Source organism: Balaenoptera acutorostrata, chromosome 11 (genome assembly GCF_949987535.1).
Source record: "Balaenoptera acutorostrata chromosome 11, mBalAcu1.1, whole genome shotgun sequence".
Taxonomy (NCBI): domain Eukaryota; kingdom Metazoa; phylum Chordata; class Mammalia; order Artiodactyla; family Balaenopteridae; genus Balaenoptera; species Balaenoptera acutorostrata.
Window position 1 is genome coordinate 62,262,915 of NC_080074.1, and position 12,744 is coordinate 62,275,658.

Here is a 12,744-nt window from a genome sequence, read left to right on the forward strand (position 1 = left end):
GCTACTGTAAGTGCAAAGAAGAAAATGCAACTATTCGACTGTTTGGAACACTGAATCATTTTATGTAGCTGTCTCGGTTTTTCCCCCACTTTCTTAATTAAAAAAAATTTTTTTTGGCGGGGCCGCTCGGCTTGCGGTATCTTAGTTCTGGGACCAGGGATCCAACCCGTGCCCCCTGCAGTAGAAGCGCGGAGTCCTAACCACTGGAATTCCCAGGGAATTCCCCTCCCCCGCTCTCTTTTTAAAAAAAGTTTTACTGAGGTACAACCTTGTCTCGTTTGTAAAGTGCGCTACTTTGAGATAAGCTAATTCTCTAGTATGAGAACCGTTTGGATCTCCATTACTACAGGCACCTGTAAGGAGTCCCTTTCCTTCTTTTTCTTTTTTTTCCCCCCTTAAACTCGGCAGCCGAACACGTGCGACCAGCGATTAGGAACTCTTACAGCCTCCCTCCCTAGCCCTGCCCACCGAAAGTCCAGCCCCTTCTTTTTCCGGAGCCCCGCCCCTCGTCCCCTTTCCGACTCAGGCCCTGCGGATCTCGCCCTTCCTCCAACTCCTCTCGATATCTCGCGAGAAGTGAGCGCGCCTGGCCGGACGAGAGAAAAGTATCTGCTCCGCTTAGGGGGGGAAAGAAGGAGCTGGAGACAGATTGTGGGACCGAGCGCGGGCGGGCGGGAGGCGACGGAGCTACCAGCGGGTGAGTCCAGATAACATTAACTAGTCCATGATCTGACAGGAGTCTCCCCGTCAACTCTGGCCAGTCCCAGTGTCCCAGGCCGGGGTCTCCCCTCTCAGTGTGTGTTGGACGGGGGCGCTGAGGCGGTGGCTGGGCCCTGTCTGAGGAAGAGGGTGGGGCATGGACCAACGCCGACCAATAAGAGAGAAGGAAGTTACGATTGGCGGCGACGAGCACTAATGGGAGGTCATCTTTACCTTGCGGAGTGCCGCCCCTCTTCTCTCCTTCCTCCCGCCTCCTTCCTTTGGGGGGAAGGCGGGGCCAGAGGCCTGAAGTGTGGGGAGAACTTGGGGTAAGTAGCCCCGGGGGGCACAGGGCGTGGCGAGGAGAGGGGAGTTGAATCCTGGGGGAATGGAAGTCTAGTGGAGCCTGGAATGGGGTGGAATGGAGAAAGGGGAGGGGTACTAAACTGGTTGAAGACCCAGAGCTTCTTCAAAGAGTGGGGTTAGAGGCTTGGCATTGGAAGAGTCAGGGGTAATAGGCAGGAGGTGGGGATGAGTAGGTGAAAACATGGCATTTGGTTTTGCTGGGAAGATAGGGAGGAATAAGTGGAAGTGAGAGCATGGCATTTCGATTGAATTATAAAAAAGAGTACCAGGGACATGATATCAGAGAGAAAGTATGGATATGGAGAAAATTAAGTGAATGAGTTTAGGAAGACTTCACAGGGGTGGGCTTAGTGGCCAAGAGGTATCACTTTGGGAAGGGTATGGGGGAATCCAGAAGGGTAGGGGAGATGTTCGGTTAGGAGACGGCTGATATGTACAGGTGTTTAGCCTAGGTATCAGAAGAAGCCTGGGAAATGGATTTAGGGCTTTTGGTTTATATGGCACCCAGTCTGGTGACCAGCCTGCAAGAAAGGTGGGATAGGGGTAGAGAAGGAGAAAAATAGAACACTTTCATCACTTCTGCTCAGATTTCCTTTCTCCCTCTCTTCCTGTTCCTGCACTTCATCTCTTCCTCAACTCAGGGATGGGGGCTTGGGACTTAAGCGGCCAAGTTGGAGCTCTATCGGGAGTTATACGTTGCTCTGAATTGCTTGTTATGTTCTGTGACTGGGGTGTTTACTACCCAGGGCACCTCCTCCCTATATTCCCGCGTTGCTGCTTTCCTAACTTTAAAAGTTTGTTTTCTACTTATCAGAGGGTGTTTTAGTATCTTTGAGGGTTGTGTTATAGTAAGTGTAGGTTTGTAGGGGTGTGCAGAGTTTTCTCCACAAGCTCACTTGATTCCTACGTTTAAAAACTTTTCAGTAGTATAAGTAATTCTTGCAGAGACATAGGTCTTTATAGGTATTATAAGCACAGAAAAATGTACTAAACCGGTTTGTTTTGTTAAATGTGTTTCTTACCCACTCGTATTCTTGAAGAGTTGCTAAATGAATGGTTGCAGTTAGTTTTAGTTAGCTTATGTTTTTTTAAATGGTGTAAATAAAATGGACACGTATGTCAGGAAAGTGAAAATTTTTCACTTTCTTCCTTTGTGTTCCGATTCAGAAGCTAAAGATATGTCATAATATTGATATCTTGGGGACAAGGGTTGGGGAAATCAAACACAATTTGTACTTAAACATGGAGGATATAAGGTAAGTGGAGACTATTGCGAAATGTAACACGTCTGTGAGAAAGGAAGCTAAAGAAAAGTTTGGCAGCTATACTGAGTAGTCTTACCAGTTCTTAATTCTGTACAAAAAAAGGGACAAGTCTTTGCCCTTTGTTTGATAGTTGTGTATTATTTAATAATGAGCTAATACAGCCAATTAATTACTAACTTCTTTGCTATTGCATAGATTTGTCTTTTACATTCCTTTTCTTCTCCTCTTACTTTTGGAAGCAAAATAACATCTGAAATATATCGGTAAAGGTGTTACCTGAGGAGAAACCAGAGTATGTTGCTTTGTATTAACCTTTGGTTTTCAGCAGCCATTTGTCCCCCTGGCCAGGAGGTTACCCCTACAGCACATTGAGACCAATTAATTACTGACCTTTTAGCATTAATTACTTAATTGGGGTCCAGTATTTCACATTGAGAGCATTGCTATTGGATATTCAGACATTTTCACAGTTTGCCTGGCAGCAGCACAAAAAAATATCCAATGAGAGAGCAAAGCTCCTTGTTTTATTCTTCCATCCTAGAATTTGTGATGGCTTTGACTTGGGCACTATCTCAGTGTTAACACCTAGCAGAAAGCTAGAGAATGATAAACACTGCTCATCTTTAAACTTGTGGATCAAAGGTTACATCCTGTGATAGTTTCAGTGTTGTAAGTTTTAAGCATTTTTGTTTACCACGGCTTTTAAATGTTAATAGAGACCATTATTGTATATCTCCTTTATCTTTCCTCTCCTGGCTTCCAACCCAAAATGAAATTTGTTTTTTCAACCTACTCTCAAGCTGCTGCTTTAAGTCCCTGGCTCTGCCTGAACACAGCTGCTCTGAAGTTCTCACAAGTTATTGTTTTGTACATGTCAAGAGTGAGTTTTTCCTAGGCTGCAGTAGGAGGGAGTCAGTGTTACAGCAGCCTCCTCTCCACGTCTGATGAGGAGGAGCCTTTTTGGAAGGAAGTTTTAGGTGGAGCAAATAGCATTGCCATGTAAATGTCTAATAAAAACAGCTCTCTTCTTGAAACTAGTTGGCAGGCTGGCATACAGTTGCTTCTTATCCCTTGATAAAGGTACTAAAGTTAAGGTGCATATGTTGTTTCTTTGAGAAAAACAAACGCAGCATTCATTAAAAAAGAAAAAGCATTATTTCTTTTGTTGTTGTTTTCTCTGATTGTGGTACTATGATTTTAGAGTTCATGAAAAAAGTATTCCGTCTCTAGAAACATGTCAAATAAAAGTTTTTAAGCGTCTCATTTTGAATGTTGCCTTCCCCTAATAGGCTTATTTTAGGATCAAGTATTGGTATATTCATGAAATGTGAAAATGCATCATTTTGGAGTGTCTGGTGGGTGGTTTTTTAACTTCTGAATGCTGTAAGGAAGAGGTCCCTACTTCATAGATATCCTGTTCTGTTATTGGAGCTTTACTTTTTAGAACATTCTTTACATTGTGAAGCTCTTTACTCCTGCCATCTGAAGCTACAATAAATAAACCTAATTCCTTGTCAACATGGTAGCCCTTCAAATATTTGATGACAGTTATGTTCTGTTAAGGCTTCTCTTACTGGGGTAAATATCCCACGTTCTTTCAACCATTCTTTAAGTGACATTTTTAATAAGGTTCAGTCTCCTTATCAACTTAGTTGCCTGAGTTTTTAGGGTTTCTTATCTAGATCTGAATATAACATTTCAGATATAATCTGATCAGTACAAAGTACAGGGGAGAGTAGGGCCTCTTTTTTCACTGCACTCAATACCTCTGTTCTTAAAGCCTAAGATCACATTAATTTATATAATTAATTTTTTAATTTTAATTGAGGAATTTGTGTTTATCCCTGTAATTGTCATCTTGTTAGTTTTGGTTTATTGTTTTAACTTGATAATGTTATTTAGCCTTTTATTTTAAATTTATTTTTTATTGAAGTATAGTTGAATTACAATGTGTTAATTACTGCTGTACAGCAAAGTAACTCAGTTATACATATATGTACATTCTTTTTCATATTCTTTTCCATTATGGTTTATCACAGGATTTTTTAAAATATATTTATTTATTTACTTGGCTGCGCTGGGTCTTAGTTGTGGCACGCGGGATCTTCGTTGCGGCATGCGGGATCTTTAGTTGCGGCATGTAGGATCTAGTTCGCTGACCAGGGATCGAACCTGGGCCCCCTGCTTTGGGAGCACGGAATCTTAACCACTGGACCACCAGGGAAGTCCCTTATCACAGGATATTGAATATATTTCCCTGTGCTATACAGTAGGACCTTGTTGTTTATCCATTCTATATATACCAGTTTACATCTGCTTGTTATTTAGCCTCTTAACCATTCCTCATATCTTTCTGTCGTTGATAGTTAAATTTGATAAACATGACACCTATGTTTTTGTTTTAGGTCACTGGTAAAAATATATAAGGGTGGAACAATGCTATGTAACATCAGCACACTATCATTAGGTTGATATTAATCCATTAATGAACCTTTTGGGTAAAATTCAGTTATGAATCCACCTACTGTTTTATTATCTAACCTGTATTTCATATGAAGAAAGTGAAGTTAGACATGAGTTGCTATTTAGCTTTCTTATGCTAGTGTTTATAGATCACTGCATTACTTGTCAGTGGTTCATAAGCCATTTATTTAATAATTCATTTTATAATCTTCCTGGGAAGCAATATTTCATCAGAATATAGTGTCTGGGCTCTACCTTCCCTGGCCCCTGTTTTTTCTAAGTATCATTTTTTCCCCATTTCCAAGACCTCTGGTCCTGCTTTCTTAAAAAAAAATAATAATTCTAGAATGATTTAACAGTGTTTCCTCATAGTTGTATGTTTTTTGTCATCAGATGAAATTCTGTTTTGGAAACTCCTTTAGGAAGAAACATCATTCCCTGAACATTTTAAGTTACATATCAAAGAATTAAACTATTGCCCATATAACAGTTGTATTGTAGCTTCCCCCAAACATTGACATCTCCAGTTTAGACCTAACTGTTCATTTTATGTTCGAAGTAAAAACCTACAGCACCCGTTAAAAAAAAAAAAAAGTATACATACATACAGATATATATACACACATGATATATATACATATATATATCATTGCTATTTATAATTATAGTTTATTGGTGTGGTGATCTAAGTTTGTCATGCTATGTGCTTAAGGTAAAATGGTGCTTACAAATAAGATAAAACATCAGAAGACATCTCTAGGGACTAAAGACTTTATGTTGGCAGCCAACAACTTTCCTGTGTGTTAATTTTAGCCTGATAGTTGAATTATGTTTGAGCAATTTTAGCTGATAAATGCAGTTTTAAAGCACCTTCCTCTTTTGGGGTTTTAATTTTTACTTTCATTTTTAGAAAATTGCAAATTGTGAATGGAAATGTTTGTACATTTTCTTTTGACACATTCTCATCCATCTGAGATTGTACTTATGAATTCTCCTGGAAAGCAGAAGGATGGACTTGATGACCCCTCAAGGTCCTTTCCAGTCTAAACATTCGTAAGTAGAGGCTCAGATCAAGGAACTTACTATTGAAAAATCAGGAAGAAAAATAGAATGTAAAGAAAATGAAATTGAAATGGTTCTACTGACCCAGTGGGAATGGATAAACAAAAAGTAAGGAACATATATGACAAGAAATAATAATTCCTTTGAGCTAAACACAAAACAAATGAACAACAACAAATATTTTGCATTGGGGTCATTTTTATGTCTTAAAATATTTTATCATGACATTTTCTCTTCAGAATTTCCCTGGTGGACACTGTGTTGAAAGAATGTGGTTGGTTTTTTTCTTTCTCTTAAGTCATAGTATTTTGTTTCCTTTCCTTCTCTTGTTTGTCCTTTTGTTGAGAAACGTTAAAAAAAAAAAGAAATCTGAATAATTTTCTCACTGCCTGTATACAGTGAAACAAAATTCAGTTCAGTTTTGAAAGTAAAGATATACTGCATGACTTCCTTGGAGAGGAAGGATGAATGTTAAAATTCAGGAAAGGTTTTTTTTTTTAATATATAAATTTATTTATTTTTGGCTGTGTTGGGTCTTCATTGCTGCGTGCAGGCTTTCTCTACTTGCGGTGAGCGGGGTCTACTCTTTATTGCGGTGCGCGGGCTTCTCATTGTGGTGGGTTCTCTTGTTGCAGAGCACGGGCTCTAGGCACGTGAGCTTCAGTAGTTGTGGCACACAGGCTTAGTAGTCGTGGCTCACGGGCTCTAGAGCGCAGGCTCGGTAGTTGTGGCACATGGGCTTAGTTGCTCTGCAGCATGTGGGATCTTCCCGGACCAGGGCTCGAACCCATGTCCCTTGCATTGGTAGGCGGATTCTTAATCACTGTGCCACCAGGGAAGCCCAGGAAAGGTTTTATGAAAAGACAAATTTACTACCTAGTTTTTAAAACTTTGTAAGCAGACATCTAGGAAAGATTCCCAACTAAACCAAAGGTGAGTTACAACAGTAGTGTCATGAAGGAGAACAGAACACATTACAAACTCATGACTTTGTTAGCTTCTTTTCATCTTTTGGTGAGTTTAATCCTGAATGTTCTCATATATTTGAAACCTGACTGTGCAAAAAGTTTCTCTAATTCAATACTGCATTTATCCTTAATAAATATCAATTTGTGAAAGTCTAACAGCCAAGATTTAGCTTGAAAAGTTACTTTGTGAGCTTGCGGCTGGGGCCTTCATGGGAATAGTTTTGTTCTGCCATCGCCTCACCTTCTCACAAAACCCAACTTGTTTTCTTTGAGTGGAATTACTTACTAATATCTTCTTATCGGATATAGTGCTTCTTTCTGACATAGTGGACAGAGGAGATTTATGTTCTAAATTGGCCACATTTTATTTGGGGCTTAAAATTTACCATGTAGTAGAAAAGTAGAAAATAGAGCATAACCATTCTTTTTGAAATAGGAATATGCCTGACTTTATTATAAAAACAGAATGACTAATTGAATATAACATAGGATTGCTGTAAATGATTTGTGTTGGCACCAAGTTTCTGGCCAGTAATGTTTATTTAAGCTTTATCAAACTTGAGTAACACCATCCTGGTTTTATTTAACATGGTTTTTCTGATATTTCTGGTACTAACATGTCTTTCGTAGCACCATTTAAAAAATTTTTTGTTTAAGTTTTGGTCAAGCAGTAGTTTGCTCACATTTTACATATCTATGTTAGGGACTTTTGAAAGTCAGTGAACATTGGAATACCCCAGATAGGTCGCTGTGTTGCCAGTATGTGGACAGTCTTAGAAAATAGATTTTTTTCTTGAGAATTTCTAAGCGTCTCCATGATTATCGTTGTGGGATATTGTAGCTATTTCCTATCTGGGACCAAACTCATACTGAGGTTTAATGTTAAAGTCTATCAGGTTTGTTGTTGTTTGCAGCCTATTTAAATTAAGTCCATGAAGGTTTAAAATTTATCCTTAAAGATCAGTGTTTTGGGGTTGATTGCTATTGCTTTGCTGTTTCACTTCATCTGAAAATGAGTACACAAAAAACCAAAACACAACACTAGATTTTTGACAGCCTACCAGTTTCCAGGAATTTTTTTACTTCTAAAATCATATTGAGGCCAAACATAGATAGGTATAATGTTCTCTAGTTATTTCTAACTCAGCTTCCTGATGTCACTTTAGCAAGTTGTTGCTTCTTTGTTTTTGCTTTATTAGCCTTTCTGAGAATAGCTCAGAATAGTTCCTTGAATCCTCCAAAAGCCTGGAGAGAAAGTTCTAGTCTAGTAGTTGTCTGGTAGTTGCCTGTATGAAGCTGTTTCCATATAGGCTCTAAGCTTTGGCCATGTGTTGCCTAACTTATGATTCAGCCTAATTCTCACTCCCATCTGTTTTCAGTCATTTGCTGCAAAACTATTTGGTCTATTTAAGCCGGCTCCTTTCTTTGAAACCTGTCCCTGCATGCCTGAGCCTGAAATCCAGAAATTAATTTTAACTTTCTCTTTGATCAATTCAGGGCACTCTACTGTTTATTTCTCAAACTGTGGGTCTCAAACTGCTTTTAGTCTCAGTACCTACCCCTGTATACTCTTAAAAATTATTGAGAATTCCAAAGAGCTTTTGCTTATCATGGTTATATCTATTAATATTTAGCATATTAGAAATTAAAATGGAGAAAATTTTAAAATATTTATTTGCTTATTTTAAAATAACAACATAAATAACTATAGTTTTAAAAAAATTGGGGGGGCTTCCCTGGTGGCGCAGTGGTTGGGAGTCCGCCTGCCAGTGCAGGGGACACGGGTTCGGGCCCTGGTCTGGGAGGATCCCGCGTGCCACGGAGCGGCTGGGCCCGTGAGCCACAGTTGCTGGGCTTGCGCGTCTGGAGCCTGTGCTCCGCGGTGGGAGAGGCCGCGATAGTGAGAGGCCCGTGCGCCGCGATGAGGAGTGGCCCCCGCTTGCCACGGCTAGAGAGGGCCCTCGCACAGAAATGAGGACCCAACACAGCCAGCAATCAATCAATCAATCAATCAATCAATCAATATAAAAAAAATTGGGGGGAAGAACATCAAATGTCTGGCTAATAAAAAACAGCTGTATTCTCATATCTGCTTCTGCATTCAGTCTGTTACAATATGTTGTTTTGGTTGAAGTATATGAAGAAAACCTGTGCTTACACAGATATGTAATAGGAAAAGGAAAGATTCTTTTCAGGTAATTGTAGATAATCTTTCTTCTTTGATACTACGTCAAAATCTGAAAAGTGATAGTTTCTTAAAGGTTAGCTATTGTGTAAAATCTGATACCACATCTGTGAACTTTTAATACTCTGTTACATTAAAATGAGTTGGCCTGTGTTGCCCCTTAAATAGATCTTTTACCCTTGTATGATTTGAACACCCATGAACCCTCTGAAAGAGTGTCAAGGATCTGTAGGGATCCCTGGAGCCCACTTTGAGAACTGATGTCTTATGGTACCAAACTTGAAAAATACAGTTGTTTACCATATGGGAGGAATATGGAAGATCCAACCATTTTAGTGCTTCTCAAAGGGTGGGTTAGTGACCATTTGCATCACAGTTACCAAGGGTGTTTTTTAAAGTGTAGATTCTTGGGCCCCAAAGCCAAGAGAATCCAGGAGGCCTGGGAATCTGTATTTTACACGGAGCCTAGATGAATATGCTAAAGATTGAGAACTATGGAGGTAGATTAATTAATCATGTTTTAAGAAAACCTAATTTCTAAATTTCGAGAAGTCAGATAAAAAGAAATTAGTACTTGAACAGTCACATAATAAAAGTCCTTAATTAACAATCACTCTGACATTTGTCATAATTGGGATATCTTAACCTTGTATTTTAATTAATAATAGTTATCATAAATACCAGGAGTTGGCAAACTAAGGCCAGATGGTAAATATGTGCTTTGCAGGCATGAGGTCTCTTGTTGTAACTACAACTCCGGCATTGTAGCACAGAAGTAGGTAGCCAGAGACAACATGCAAAGAATAAGCATGGCTGTGTTCCCATAAAACTTTATTTATGAACACTAAAATTTGAATTTCATATACTTTTCACATGTCACAAAATTTTCTTCCTTTGACTTTTTTCAACTATTTAAAAATGTAAATAAATAAATAAATAAATAAATAAAAATAAAAATGTAAAAAACATTCTTAGCTTGTGGGCCATATAAAAACAAGTGGCAGGCTAGATTTGGCCCATGGGCTGGAGTTTGCCAGTCCTTGATGTATACTATAACTGGATTATGAGTTTAAAAATTATTATAATAAAATATACTTTAAAAAAATTACTTATTTTTATTTTTTGGCTGTGTTGGGTCTTCGTTGCTGTGAGCAGGCTTTCTCTAGTTGTGGCGAGCAGGCTTCTCATTGCGGTGGCTTCTCTTGTTGCTCAGCACGAGCTCTAGGCACGCGGGCTTCAGTAGTTGTGGCTCGCAGGCTCTAGAGTGGAGGCTCAGTAGTTGTAGCGCACGGGCTTAGTTGCTCCGTGGCATGTGGGATCTTCCCGGACCAGGGCTCAAACCCACGTCCCCTGCAGGCAGGCGGATTCTTAACCACTGCACCACCAGGGAAGCCCAGTTATAATAAAATATACTTAATGTTCAAACTATCAACATTATTTAATTTTCCTAGACAAAAATAATGCTCCAAGAAATTATAGTCCCTCAAGTTCATGTTTCTGGACATTCATTTATATAATAAACATATAAGAAACACCTATTGTGTGTAAACTTGGAAATACATGATTCACGTAGAAGTAGTCATACAATATGCAAGTTGTCATACAACTTTCAGGTGTTATAAAAAGATACAGTGTCATTTTTATATCTTCTTTGGGGTGTGTGAGAACAGGTAACTAGGGTTCAGTCCAACCTCAACCTCTTGACTCATCTTTTGCATTTTTTTTTTTTAACTCTCTACCTCAGTTTTCCAATCTGTTAGTTAACAAAGTGCTTTACAAAAGGCTAATTAGTTAAAGGTTATAGACTTATATATGCTTTTTATGTAATCCTTTTGGGGCATTTGGTTTACCTACTAATGAAATAGTGTGTTAAACTGTTGTTATGCTAAATACTACAATGGAAAATGAACCCAGAATTTATGAACAGAAATTTCAATTCCTAAATAATCTACTGCCTAATAAAACATGAGTCTTCTTTGTTTTCTGGGGTTAACATACCTTCATTATAGTCTCACTGTTCATAGGTTTATTGGAATCTTTTCCTAAAGTCAGTGTTCTAGATGCAATGCAAGTCACAGGAGCACAGAGTATCTTATGGAGAATAAAATGTTGAGGCTGCTATGGTGAAGAGCTTCAGTGTTTGTACTCTTTGCTTAGCAGCAGCTAAATTATCTGAGAGTCTGAAACTTGGTATCCAAAGTTATGGTTCTGGAAGAGAACTGTTTGTATATAATTTTTTTCTTTTTTATATCATAGGGGAATGGGGCCTGTAGAGCTCTGTTTGGGTGCCGGTCTAAATTTTTTAGTGTATTTGAAGCTCACTGAAAGGCATTCAGTACCTGCTAAGCTTGGTTTCAACTCTCTTTATTCCCTTTGTGTTGGACGGTTGGGGCAATTTCTAAGTGTTTAATGTAAGTACTACTTGTTGTTAGGCAGCATTTGTGGATTCTGAAAATGGGTCCTTGAGGGTAACTAATAAGGAATTATCTTGAAATGCTTGGTTTACCCTGTGTATCGATCTAAGTTTCCACCATGCCTATTTCTATTTGACGTTGTTAGTTTACATTTTTAGAAAGATTTTTTTGGTAGTTCATTTTGAACTTTGTCAGTTGGTTCTGTGGTTCTGTTGCTTTGTAGTAGAGAGTGAACAACTTTGTATAATTTTTAAATACTATACTGTTTAGTGCTTTAGAGTAGTCTAGCAGAGGGACTTCCCTGGTGGTCCAGTGGTTAAGACTTCACTTCCCAATGCAGGGGGTGCAGGTTCAGTCCCTGGCCAGGGAGCTAAGATCCCACATGCCTCTCAGCCAAAAGACCAAAACATAAAACAAAAGCAATATTGTAACAAATTCGGTGAAGACTTTAAGAATGGTCCACATCAAAAAAAAAAGAAAAAAAAAAAGGAATAGTCTAGCAGATACGGGCCTTATTTTTTTTTTTAAACTCAGACATGTTTTTTTTTAAGTCATGCAGATCAGTATTCTTTTTATTATTAAATTATATTATAAAGTTTTTGATTTATTAAAAGCAATCTGTGATCATTGTAGAGACTTTGGAAAATACTGAAGGTAGAAAGAGGGAAATAAAATCATCTGGAATACCATTATCCAGAGATAACCATTATTAACATTTGACGTTAATTCCCTCATCTTGTTCTATGCTTATTATTTTGTTTGCTTTTTTATAGATTTGGAATTATGGTGCATATGCAATTTTGTATCCTGCTTTTTTTCCCCACTTAATGTATAGCATTTTCTCATGTTGTTAAATAGCTTTCAGAAACGTTATTATTAACAACTTAAATATATCTATTGTAAGACAATATCTTAATTTATATTTATCCATTCTTTTTAAACATTTAATTCCTTTTCCTTTTTTGTTATAAATATGACTATGATGAACATTTTCATATATAAATGGTCCATGTTTCTGGTTTTAGCCTCAGAATAAAGTCCTGAAAGAAGAATGATTTGTTCAAAGGGTGTAAAATGTTTTAAGACACTTAATATAAACATTGCCAGATTGCTTTCCAAAAAGATTGTCCATATATGTACTCCCACAAGTCCCATATTAAGGTGCCCTCTCTGCTGCATCCTTGGTTAGCAAGCATTCTTTTATACTTGAAAATATACCTTAAGAGCTCTGGTCTAGGTTTTGTTTTCACGGGTCAGTTAAGTGGCAATTAACTTGACAAATACCTCCCCCCTCCCCATTTTTAACAGTCTAACCAAAAACT

General features: G+C 38.3%; 1 protein-coding gene across 4 annotated transcripts in view; it reads left to right on the forward strand.

Annotated features, from left to right (window-relative positions):
• The first annotated feature begins 580 nt into the window (after nucleotides 1-580).
• The window catches only part of LOC103017265 (cyclic AMP-dependent transcription factor ATF-7), a 91,703-nt gene continuing 79,539 nt past the window's right edge, over nucleotides 581-12,744 (forward strand). For 3 of the 4 annotated variants that reach the window (XM_007179474.3, XM_028165773.2, XM_057556265.1), the window contains exon 1: nucleotides 581-697. The gene's annotated coding sequence lies outside the window, so the exon portion shown is untranslated. The other variant, XM_007179473.3, reaches the window with a different exon arrangement.